This window comes from Urocampus carinirostris, chromosome 16 (genome assembly GCF_059441175.1).
Source record: "Urocampus carinirostris isolate Australia breed hairy pipefish chromosome 16, RoL_Ucar_1.0, whole genome shotgun sequence".
NCBI classification, from domain to species: Eukaryota; Metazoa; Chordata; class Actinopteri; order Syngnathiformes; family Syngnathidae; genus Urocampus; species Urocampus carinirostris.
The window spans coordinates 27,056,400-27,068,382 of record NC_142364.1 but is presented as its reverse complement, the minus strand read 5'-3'; the positions used below and the strand labels follow the sequence as shown (position 1 = coordinate 27,068,382).

At 38.4% G+C, this 11,983-nt stretch overlaps 1 pseudogene; it reads right to left on the bottom strand.

Annotated features, from left to right (window-relative positions):
* Positions 1–4,402: 4,402 nt before the first annotated feature.
* LOC148350904 (U2 spliceosomal RNA) lies at positions 4,403–4,492 on the bottom strand (annotated as a pseudogene).
* Positions 4,493–11,983: the final 7,491 nt, after the last annotated feature.

Sequence of the window (11,983 nt, the reverse complement as noted above, 5' to 3'; positions counted from 1 at the left end):
ATCCCAGCAATCATCGGGCAGTGGGCAGGGGACACCCTAAACTGGTTGCCAGCCAATCGCAGGGCACACAGGGACAGACAACTCATTCGCTCATTCATACCTAGGGACAATTTGGACCGGCCGATTCACCTGAAATGCATGTCTTTGGAATGTGGGAGGAAACCGGAGTGCCCGGAGGAAACCCACGCAAGCACGGGGAGAACATACAAACTCCGCACAGAAAGTCTGGAGCTGGATTTGAACCCACGACAGGTTCCCATGACATGAACTGTGCCGCACAAGCGCTAACCACTGCGCCGCCGTGCTGCCCTATAATATAGTATTTAATTGTATAATCATTGTGAAAAAAAAATATTTTTAGATTTTTACTTCAAGGATTTTGCCAATCAGGGGTTCATTTTAGATAGTTACCTCAACAATAAACGTGCAACTACTGCAATAGAAGAAGCTTTTGTAGCGTGCCTAATGTTTTTTAGCCCTGAAAGCAACCACTTGGAGTTGAGATTTTTGGGGTATGCTTGTGTAAAAGGATGTCAGAGAGTGTCTGACATGCTTTGAGCTGGCTGTTATTCAGAGAAGCCGTGCAGCAGGTGTAGGGAAAAAAAAGAAGAAGAGCGACGGAGCACCCTGAGGACGCCTTTTCTTCATCTTCTCTTCCTGTGAGCAGATGTGGTCTGAGGCAGCACTGCGCCGCCCTGTCAACTTCTTGGCCTCCCTCTAGATCCCCCGTTGTGCATGCAAAGCAGGCACAACTGCCCTCTCCCCTTGACCACCTTTTCCCGTTTACAGGCGCAAACATCATTTTCTGCTGCCGTCTTTATTTAAATCAATTCCCCTGCCGTGCTCGTGTAGGCGCTACCGTCAGACAAACAGGATGAGGTGAAGGCGGCCGCATCGTGCCGAAGAACGGTTCAAGGGCACAAAGCTCGTAAAGATGAGGGAGGAGGGAAAAATGTTTTCTTGTTTCCCTGTTTGGGGATGGATTGATGGTGTTGGGCCAACTGCATCAATCCTCGCTGCAGTTGCTTTTTTCCTCAGTTGTCAATCCCAAAAAAGCTTGCCTAATATCACCTTTCAGCTTTACAAGTGCATGAATTTCCATTCAGAGAATTTCAAGTTAGGTACAGCCAGTGACGTGCGGTGAGGTCAGTTTATGGTGAGTCACAGTCAGATATACAAATAAATGAACCCTTATCTTATTAATCATGTGATTGTCAGAGAAAGTAAGTAATATATAAACTGGAGCATATTATAAATATTTTCATTTTTTAATAACTTAGAATTGAATTCTCTATGCTGCTACCTTGGAATAAAAGAATCAATAAATTAGATAGTTATCCTCCATTATGAAAGAAAACTCCATTAAACGAGAAAATAATTACCAGATGGCCTGACTCTGAGTGCTGATACTTTCACTAATTATATTGTTTGGGGATGATCTGTGCACCAATTTAGAATCAATGGTCTCAGTACCGCCCTCTGCCATGAGGCAAGATAATTGTGTGCCTCACTCTGCATCTTCAAACGCCCGGCAAAATAATATATAACATACTGCTCCTTTTGAATGAAAACATCAATAGATAGCTAATCCACTTTTATGGAAAAAACCCCATGCAATTAAAAATAAAATACATGATGGCTTGACTGGCTGTTAGCTTGCAAACACTATCACTAATTCTATTGTTTGGAGATGGGATTGCCGACTGCCATGGGGAAAGAGAATTCTGTGTTTCACTCTGCATATCATAAGCCAATAACTAATTGAATTACTAATATACATAATGTGACAATTCTGCAATTTTTAAAAAATAAAATAAAAGAATTTGAGAGTTAATTGAGAAAGAACTTTAAAGGTGCAGTCCAGAATTTGAAAATATTCCACTTGCTGGTGCCCTCTTCTGGCTTACATCATCATTGCAGCCTACTCCAAGCTGCTTCTGTGGTGTGTGCAAATATCTGCATTTCTTAGTGCACTCAAATAAAGTCTTCTTTTTTTTATCTTTTTTGAGGTTTCGGTTGGCGTTTGGACTGTATTTGAAACAGTCCTTTTCTTACTTTCACTATTTGTATGGTACACTAACAGTTAACACAAGGGGAAACCTTTAACACTACCTCAGTGAACAAAAACAGGTTATTTTAAATATACCCAGTCATAGTCTCATCATAGTCTCATCTCATCTCATCTCAATATCTGTACCGCTTATCCTTATTAGGGTCGCGGGGGGATGGAGCCCATCCCAGCCATCTCCGGGATGTGGGCAGGGGACACCCTGAACTGGTGGGTAGCCAATCGCAGCCCAGTCATAGTGTTAACACTTAAACATTAAACTTTTTACATAACCCCGGTGAACAAGTGGTCCTTATTTACAAGTACTCAATTGACATTGTTTATTTCACAACGTTTTTTTTTTATAAAATATCCATGACATTTTTAAGAGGGAAAGGAATCGTTGGGATGAATTGTATTATTATGTAATATCTGTGTTAATAACTACCAAATATTAGAGTAAAAATGCAGAATTCAACATCCACCATATTTATTTAATCTGATTCATTGACTGTGCTTATAAATAACCAACTGATTAAATCCTATTATAAACCCAAACTCGAATATTCTTGCACAATCCTATCATCAGTGAAATACTTTTCCAATTTCCAAACCCTCGACAGCTCACAGGTTTTCATGTCGATTACACCTGACGGGGAAGAGCGAAGCCTTTAATGGTTTCAAAATGACCTGTTTTCCCTTATTTGTGTTTGTGTCAGTTAGACAACACACGAGTAAAATAACCACAAATACCAGAACAGGCCAACGAAATAGGATCTGGCCTTGATACCGGGAAAACATATTGTTCCTCTGAGATGTCACATGAACTATACTGCATTTTGGATGAACCGCTGAGACCGTGAAGTGGCAAGGTTATTTTTCTGCAATTTGTATTCCGATCTGGGTAGTGCAACGCTGTCTAGAGCACTTTTCAAAGTGCAGCATGAAAACATTCAGTGTGCAATAAGACAATAAATTCCCATCCTTCATCTCCACCCAACAACCTAAAATAACTCCTACACAGACATACACAATGGTTAAAATACATTAAAAACAAAAGAATGAGTAATAAAAACCAAATGCACAGACAAACCATGTGAGGAAAGGGACATGAGGAAGGCTTGTCCACGCTGATCGGGATGGCAGGATGTAGCCTCGAGATTTTAACTCATGAAACCACACCCAACCAGTGTGCGCCCAAGCCAGATGAGAAATATAATGAAATATAAAAATAGAAATAATAACAACTGAAGAACAAATCTATGAAAATGTGAAATAAAATGTAAAGTACGTTACCGTAATGAGTTAGATGTTAAACAAATCAAACAAATAAAAAAGGTGACTTAAAAGCCATATTAAAAAAGTAGGTCTTGAGCCTCCTCTTATAAAAATCAAAGGTCCCCGCTGAACTGATATCCTATGGCAGACTGTTCCATAGGTGAGGACCAAAGTGGCTGAATGCTGCTTCACCTTAAGTTTTGGTCTTTACCATAGGAACAGTAAATAAACTACTACCAGAGGACCCCGGGAACCGTGAGGGCTGATATAATAAAAGTAAATCAGACAGATAGAATGGCTAAAAACCTCTAAGAAATTTAAAAAGTAGTAGAATTACCTTAAAATGGATACTGAACCGCACGGGGAGCAAATGTATTGATTTTAAACCAGGTGTACTACTAAATTTCATAGAAGTTGCAAGCTGTCAAAGTTGTCTTTGGGAAGACCGGAGAACAGGGCACTACAATAATCTCAACAAGAGTATATATATGCATGCATCAGCGCCTCCGTATTTGCTTGAGTGGGAAACTATATTCTTAAAATGATATATTCTTACACAGACTGAGACATCAAACTTAAAACAGAGGCTGCGGGTCGGCTTGGGAATGCAAATGACAGTTTTCGACTCACGTCGGCAACTGACAGCTGCTGGGTGAGGGCGACGGTGGAGAAGGCGAAGGCCGTTACAAGCGTTTGGCAGCGTGGCAAAGCAGCTGCCAAGCAATCTGCCTTTTATGATTTGATTAAGACCTGAAAGCCACATTCGTTATATTGTACGGATGAAAATAAACACATGTGACGAGTAAAACGTAGCTAAGATTAAAAAAAGGAAAGAAAATACCATATTTTCCGGAAAAAAAACAAAATTGGCCAGAAATGTGTGTGCCTTATAACCCGGTGGGGTTTGGGGTTTTTAAGGGTTATTGTTCTGTCTTCGTTATTCGTTATTCATTATCCATTATCCGTTATCGGTCAGTTCATAATACGCTACAAAGCCTAGGAGCCGGGACACTTACTCTCAGCCAAAAGGCCAAGCTAAGGTCCTAGCCCTAAAGCCTTGCTACGATCATTGCGAATGCACCGCTCCCGGAGGTACTGCAATACCGGGCCGATGCGTGGAGTGGACAGAGCAAGCTCTTATTCCATCTCCGGATTGCAAAAATCAAAGATCAGGCCAAGCTCTTGTCAACTCTTTTAGAATCTCATGGTAGGCCGGTGCACCTTTTATACAGTAGATGAGATCGGAAATGCATACAGTCTCTACAGGTCTGTGCATTCTAAAGGAAGGAAGGACCGTGATATAGTCACGTTACCTCTTAAACAGAAAATGTGTGATATTTGACCACTAGATGTCACTGTATGATGCAAGCGGAAAATACTGCTAAAATACAAGAAAAAATACAAATAGGGTACAGGTCTGGAGACTGGCTAGGCCATGCTAGAACCTTGATATGCTTCTTATGGAGCCACTTCTTGGTTTGCCTGGCTGTGTGCTTTGGGTCGTTGTCAGCCACGACCAATCATCAATACTCTGACTGAGGGAAGGAGGTTGTTCCCCAAAATCTCAAAATACACGGCCCCCAGTCATCCTCTCTTCAATACAGTGATCTCGTCCTGTCCCATGTGCAAAAAATGCAGGGGAACCTTTCGTGCCATGCATGATTTTAAACCATGACGTCTTAGTGTATTGTACAGTAACCTTGGAAACGGTGGTCCCAGCTCTTTCAAGGTCATTGACCAACTCCTGTCGAGTAGCTCTGGGCTGATTCATCACATTTGTTAGAATCATTGAGACCCCATGAGGTGATATCTTGCATGGGGCTCCACTCTGATTTAGATTGACCGTCATGTTTAGCTTCTTCCGTTTTCTAATGATTGCTCCAACAGTGGACCTTTTTTCACCAAGCTGCTTGGCAATTGCTCCGTAGCCCTTTCCAGCCTTATATATACATATATATATATATATATATATATATATATATATATATATATATATATATATATATATATATATATATATATATATATATATATAAATAAATAAGTAAAAAAATAATAATAAAATAAATTTAAAAAAAATTATATATATATATATATATATATATATATATATATATATATATGTATATATACATATATATATATATATATATATATATATATATATATATATATATATATATATATATATAGGTAGGTATTTATTTATTTGTACATATGGCAGGATTTGTCTTCCTTATACAAATGCGTAATCAGGCCATATAAACGACAAAAAATGTGACAACAGCCTTGCAGTCCTGGTAATAATATTAGACATGAATATTGGCATTAAAACAAGGATCATTGACATTCGGGTCTGGACTGATAGGGCCCAAATTTAATAAGATTTTAGGAGGGGAAATACAACGTACACATTTAAGTTAATCGGGGTCGACAAGTGTGCAATAGATGAAATGCTTGAAGCCCAAAAAACACTACATTATCTAAATGTGGTAATAGTAATAGTTGTTTCAGATCAGTGCCGTGCGACTGGCTGGCAACCAGTTCTGGGTTTCCCCTGCCCACTGCCCGAAGATAGTTGGGATGGGCTCCAGCACCCCCGCAACCCTACCATGGACGGATGGATGGATAGATGGACGTTTCGGATCACTTAAAAGCCTGGGTTGTTGAAGCACCTCTTCCCATGATGTATCTTTGATAATAACCATCTCTCTCCAGGTCGTTTTTTTGGGTTGGAGTTTGCTCCCCCGCATGAAACCGATAATACTGGTTTCCATGGTTACCAGTAGCAAGAGAAGCCTCCTGATTTGACTCAGATACAGCACCGAGTATTCCCAGGCGGTCTCCCATCTGAGTCCAAACCGTGCCTGACCCTGCTTAGCCTCTGATAACTGACGAGATTGGGGATTCACAGAGTACTATGGTTTTACAATACTAATAATACATATACTGATACTGTGTAACTTAAAACTGCATAATGATGTATTTTGAATGGTGACGACAATTATTAATGAATGAATGAACACAAAAGAAAAGAAGAAAAACAGAAGGATTTTAAAAAGAAAACTCCAACCGAAAACGCATAAGCTGATGCGCAAACTTGTTTTTGTAAACTCTTTTTACAATATCAAGCTTTTTAGAGTATTAGCATAAATACAGTAGATCCAAATTTGAATTGTATTGACCTATTTTCCCTTAAACTAGCCAATTAGTCGAATGTTAGAACCTAAATTCTAAAGGAAGGAAGGACAGTGACATCATCAAGTTATTGCTTAAAATGAAACTGCTTGATATTTGACCACCAGATGTCGCTGTATTGTGTTGTGCAACCGGAAAGGAATGCTGAAAACTACAAGAAAGAATGCAAACTACTTATTTTTTGCCCTGGTTTTCAAAAGGTTTTTAAAGATACTTATGGCAAAAAATCATGTTAGCTCCCTTTGAGTGAGCCTCATATTATGCAAAATATGTCAGAACCCGAACAGACGGTGGACCCAGACGTGACATTTTCACACAAGCTTTATTTTACAGCAACGGGGCAGTCAAGCGCGGGAACACAAACGCCAGCGATTCGGCAATCGCTGGTCAGAAGAGATCGAAACCGGACAGGACAGACGGGATCAATACCAGATACAGAATACACGAGCAGATACCGGACAGGGCGGGACAGACAGGATCGATACTTGATACTGGATACACGAGCAAGATACTGGACAGGGTGGAACAGATGGGATCGAGACTGGATACTGGAGCAAGATACCGGGCAGGATGAGACAGACGGGATTGATACCGGATACTGGATACACGTGCAAAATACCGGACAGGGCAGGATAGACAGAATCGATACCGGTTACTGGATACTGGAGCTAGTTATCGGACAGGACGGGACAGACGGGATTGATACCGGATACTGGAGACTGGAGCAAGATATTGGACAGGACAAGACAGACGGGATCGATACCGGATACTGGAGCAAGATAGTCCAGTCTTGCGAGTGCAAAGGTTTGTTGACGGACTGACAAGGAGTGAATGAGAGCACTGAGTTTAAATCGGAGGGAAGCCAATCAGGCAATGAGCAGCAGCCATAAGGGCGGGCCCAAGTGAGGGCAATGGGCAACCGTGACAAAATAAATTTAAAATTATTGCCCTACGAATTTTTTTAAATGCAATTTATTACAGTTCATATTTTCAACCTATTATCTAAATCAATATTGTTGTTTTTTTGAATGAATAAAGTGTTGTTGTTTTTTACCACTAAAAGGCGTGAAATAATACACAATCTCCCTATGAAGGCATAGCATGTTTAACAGACAGAAATTTTCAACATACTGTATCCCAAAATTGTTAATTGATAATTGTACTGTGAATCACGGTCCTATTGAAATATTTTAGCAAAAAAATCATATGGGCTTATAGGTATGGCGGGACACTGGAGTTAAAAATTGAATTCCATGTACCTATCTATAGAGCACCAATTCTTTCATATGTAGAAATAAAAAGGTACAGGTAAATAAATACCAACCAAGGAGGCATGCCATATCAATAAATAAGCACTTAAATAAATTACATAATTTTTAAGTTTATAAAAGAAGTGCAATATTTTTTTATACATTCAGGCATTTTGTCATTTATTTTGTCATTTTTGGTTTTGGTTTTTATTTTGTCATTTATTTTATTGTGTATTTTGACACGTATGTTGTCGTTTATTTTTTCATGTATCTTAGTATTTTGTCATACATTTTGTCTCATATTGGCCATGTTTGTTTTATAAAGTTTAGTTGTCCATAGTTATACCATAATTTGGTGCTGTTCTTGTTCTTAGAAAATCTAGATAAATAAATTGACAAATAATCAAAGAAATAGACAGTCAAATAAAAAACTTGACTTGACTGAACGTGGTGTATTTTTTTCACGATAAAATATTATTCAAATGAGGGGGTCGGTCTAATTGGCTGAGCTTTTCATCTATTGGTTGGTCGGTGTAGTAGACGATATGTTCATCACTAACCAACAAATAGGTGAAAAGTTAAGGTAATTAGCCCACCTACTCATTTGAATGACATTTTGTTGTTACAAAATACCCAATGAAATACCAGTATATGAAAAGATAGACAACAAAATACATTACCAGCTAAACACCAAAATGAATAAATGATAAACAAATACTAAATATATAATAAATAAATAAATCACATTATATCATATACTTGGGTATCAAGTGAGTTATGCATGACTTCATGTTTCCATATGGCGTACTATATTTGTTTGTATTTATAAGATTTGGTGGCCTACTCTGCTGATTCTCCTCTATTAAACATGCTATGCCTTTAAAGGGACATTTATTCAAACATTTATTCCTACGTATTGCAGGATAGATCCTCCGTAGGTACTGTAGGTACGAGGATCTGAATTTTTAATTCTGCAATCAGTTCCGCAACATATTTCACAATGCCGTTAACAAAGAAATTTCGGAAATTCCGGATTCCTGAGAGACTTGCAAAACAAGAAAGTTAGGGCCGAGACAGGGTTGAATAGCCAAAATCAATTCCAAGAAAGGTGATGGAGAGACTTTTTATTTGGGCCATAGCGAACAATCAGACAGCGATCAGGAGAGCATGAAATAAATGTTTGTGGCTGGCTGCTAAAAGTGCTCAGTAAGGGAAACTCCCTTATCGTAAATAAATAAATTATCACGTTCTATTACTCTGTTTACAATCCAATGCACCAAAATGCAGTCAATACCGCGCTCCTAAAAGAAAATGGATCACGAGAAGGACCATTACCCACAAGCAAGACTTAATGTTTCCCCAGAATGCTCCTACACAACAGAATTACCAGACAATGGCACAGATAACAGCATTGACTCCAAACTACGCCATTACAGTATCTGTTTTCCAAACCTTTACAGTAGTATTTTCTCGCCTCGGCTCTACGAACACCAAATATAGCTGCTGCTCATGAAAATTTCTTAGTGAAACACTACCACCTTGTGGTGTGCAAACAAGTCCTCACATGACCACACTTGATCCTTTCCTCTTGGTGTTGGTATTTTTTAAGCACAGACATTCCTCTGAGAAGTCGTCTTTCAGATATAGCCTACTCTTACACGTGCGCAACTTTAGTCTCCTACAGCCGCAGTGATACCCATGCACAAACCCTGCTATACTATTTCATATACACTACTATGCTTTAATGCACGCTACTATACTCTCTCACACTAACTACTATGTTCTCATACACAACTATAATTTCTCACAAATACTATTATACTCTCATACACACAATACTATACTCTCTTACACATACCACCAGACTCTGTCACACATTTTACGATACTCTCATACACTCACTATCATACTTTCTCACACACACTAGTATACTATCTTACTCATACAACTGTACTCTCATGCACACACAGTTATAGTCCCTCACACATATTACTATACTCTCATGCACAAATAACTATGCTGTCACACACATACTACTATTTTCTCTCACATATACTACTATACTCTCTTACACATATCACTATACTCTGACCCACATACTACTATACTCTCATACACAGTTATACTCTCTCACAAAATTACTATAATCTTTCACACACACTACTATACTATCTCACTGATTCCCCTATACTCTCATACACAAACTACTATGCTGTCTCTCACATATTCTACCATACTCTGATCCACATACTACTATACTTTCATACACACTGTTATACTCTCTCACAAAACTTACTATAATATTTTACATACACTACTATACTATCTCACTCATTCTCCTATACTCTCAGACACAAACTACTATGCTGTCTCTCACATATTCTACCATACTCTGTCACACATACAACTATACTATACTATACTATACTATACTATACTATACTATACTATACTATACTATACAACACTATACTATACTATACTATACTATACTATACTATACTATACTATACTATACTATACTATACTATACTATGCTATGCTATGCTATGCTATGCTATGCTATGCTATGCTATACTATACTATACTATACTATACTATACTATACTATACTATACTATACTATACTATACTATACTATACTATACTATACTATACTCTCCAACACACACTACAATACTCTCTCACTCTTACCATTATACTCTCATGCACACACTACTTAAGTCCCTCATATTACTCTACTCTCATACACACCACTACGCTGTCACACACATACTACTATACTCTTTCACATATACTACTATACTATCTCACACATACTACTATACTGGAAGCATTTCCAGTGTGATGTCGAACTGTACAGCATATACACACGGATCAGTGTGCATCAACCTGGTAACCAGAAGTACCCAAAGTAAAACAATGGCGATCGTTGCACTCTTTGTAAAAACACCCTATATTAGTAGCAATTTTAATGGTGTGTGAGAAAGAAGAGTAGTGTGTGATTGTGTGTGTGACAGAGTCTATAGTCTGGTGTGTCTGTGTGTTGGAGTATAGTAGTAAGTGTGTGAAAGCGTAGCAGTGTGTATGAGTGTACAGTAGTATGTGTGAGAGAGTATAGTAGTGTGTGTATGAGAGTATGATAGTATATGTGAGAGGCTATAGTGGTGTGTACCAAAGAGTATGTTAGTGTTTGTGCATGGGTTCCACTTTGTACAGGAGTATTTTTGTGAATGTGTGAGAGTATGTTGTTACACATGAGAGCAAGTATGATCTACTTCTCAAACGGCTTCTTGTACATTGTTGTAACCTGTTGCAGAGTGACCACACCTAGTTCCCAAAAGGTATTTTGCCACAAGCCCATGCAAACAGATTTGGTTGCATCATTTAAAAGCACAGACACCAATCTGAATGCTATTTCACTGTTTACACACAGTCATCAAAACACGTCTCACAAAAGTTTTCATTTATATCAGTGAAACTTTATAACACACAACCAAAGTACTATTCTGTCTGAAGTTATAATGGCGTAAGTTTTAGATAGATAGATAGATAGATAGATAGATACTTTGTTCATCCCCGAAGGGAAATTCACATTTCCAGCAGCATCCCTGAGCTGAGAACAATCGAGAACAATCGAAAATAACACGGGAGCTGCTGGAGTGGCTGCCATTCGTGACGGCGCCGGAAGAAAAGATTCAATTTGAATCATGTACAAACAAACAATTGAATCATGTACAAACAAACAAACAAACAAAATATTCATGTTTCAATAAGTGGAGTGTTAATAAAATGGGGGGAAAATAATTTCTGATACTGATATAACCAGGTAAAACTAATTTTAAGTTACCTGTCCAAATGAATGTTGTGCCATCTCACCTTTCCCACTCTCTCTCCTCTCACCTTTCCCACTCTCTCTCCTGCAGTTGACTTGCTGCTGCTCGCTCCTGAAACTAATACTTACCTCTTGTGTATTGTGCAGTCCCTTCTCAAGTTTCTGATATACACAGTATGGCTTGTTACAGATAACTCATACACTGTACTATTGGCTCATGTCTTGAAGCCACAGTTTAATATTCAATCAGCCTAAATATGCGTCGTGCAGCCCTATTAAAAAAGGTACCTTGTTTATTTGTGTATAGCCATTATTTATACACTTATGGTATATATTAGTGCAATGTTTGATCTGTCGATAAAAGACCGTGGTTAA